Source organism: Ctenopharyngodon idella, chromosome 14 (genome assembly GCF_019924925.1).
Source record: "Ctenopharyngodon idella isolate HZGC_01 chromosome 14, HZGC01, whole genome shotgun sequence".
Classification (NCBI taxonomy): Eukaryota; Metazoa; Chordata; class Actinopteri; order Cypriniformes; family Xenocyprididae; genus Ctenopharyngodon; species Ctenopharyngodon idella.
Genome location: NC_067233.1, coordinates 22,881,721 through 22,883,003, shown reverse-complemented (window position 1 = coordinate 22,883,003; position 1,283 = coordinate 22,881,721).

Sequence of the window (1,283 nt, the reverse complement as noted above, 5' to 3'; positions counted from 1 at the left end):
TTAACTGTGAAAAGTGTTTAGGGAGGAGCCAGAAAGAGAAAGAGAGAGACTGAGAGAATGTTCATGATAATCATGAGTAATAATGAGCGTCTGAGTCATAGAAAGAATGAAGTAAAAAAAGAAAGAAAGGATGACGGTTTTCTGTGTGCACAGTTTTGTAAATTCCTACTAAGCCTATTTATTATATGTAATTTTTTCCCCTGAAAAGCAGCAGTCTTAGTAATGCTTGTCAATAGCACTACCAGAAGTCTTCATTATATTTACTTAATATTTAATTACATTATCACTGGAAACAAAGTACAATTGTGTGTCTAAAGCAGATTATCTTCAGTATTCTTAGCCCAGGGCCAAAAATATTTTGTTTATCTGAAACCCACACTTACAAAACTGTAAATCTGTGCTTTTAGGCTAAAACGACATGGGCAAATACAGACATTATCAATGAAATATCTATTTTAAATCAAATGAAACATTTAAACATTCACAGAAACAAACAAACTCTCAAAGGTAACAAAAGTTTTTCCAATGAAAGTTTCTGAAAGCTTTTTAGGTAGGCTATTATTACATAAATTCAATGGGTTTATTGTAGTTTTGGGGTGTTTTCTTATAATGTATTTATTGTTTTATATATTTTGGAGTGAACTATGATATTAAATGTCTAAAGAAAAGAAATCTGAGTAAACAGTACTAATATGTTGGATACTTCTGTGAATAATAGTAGACATTTGTAAAAAACTAGGCTACTTTTTGTCCAGTTCTGAAAGAACCCTCTTAGGGTTTTATTCTTATTTAATTGTTAAATAATTACTCGTTACTTTTTACATGTCCAAACAACACATTATTTGATTTTGTAATCTTTGGATCGTGTGCTAATTAGTGTAAACAGTTGCACGCATCACCTCAGGAGCTGACACCGCGGAGTGATATTATTTCTCAAGGCACACAAACGATATTGCGGAGTGATATTATCATTAGAAAAAAGCTGATCGACGCTAAAAGCGTGTAATGTGTAGTCCCGGTTAGTTAAGTTTCCCAGTCACGGTGGCGGGAGAGCGGACTAACCAGAGCACATTTAAGTTATTAATTTAAGTTAAGCTAAGGCAGTTATTGTACATTTAGGCTATAAAAACACGTCGTGACCCATACTTTAAGAAAAAAAAAACTGCATTAAGAAAAAAGTGAAGCATCTGCTTTCCGTTTTATCTTGCGTAACAAGGAAACATGGGCTTTCAGTGTCAACAAGACGTCCTAGATCAGCCAAAAAGGAAGACATTGAACATTAT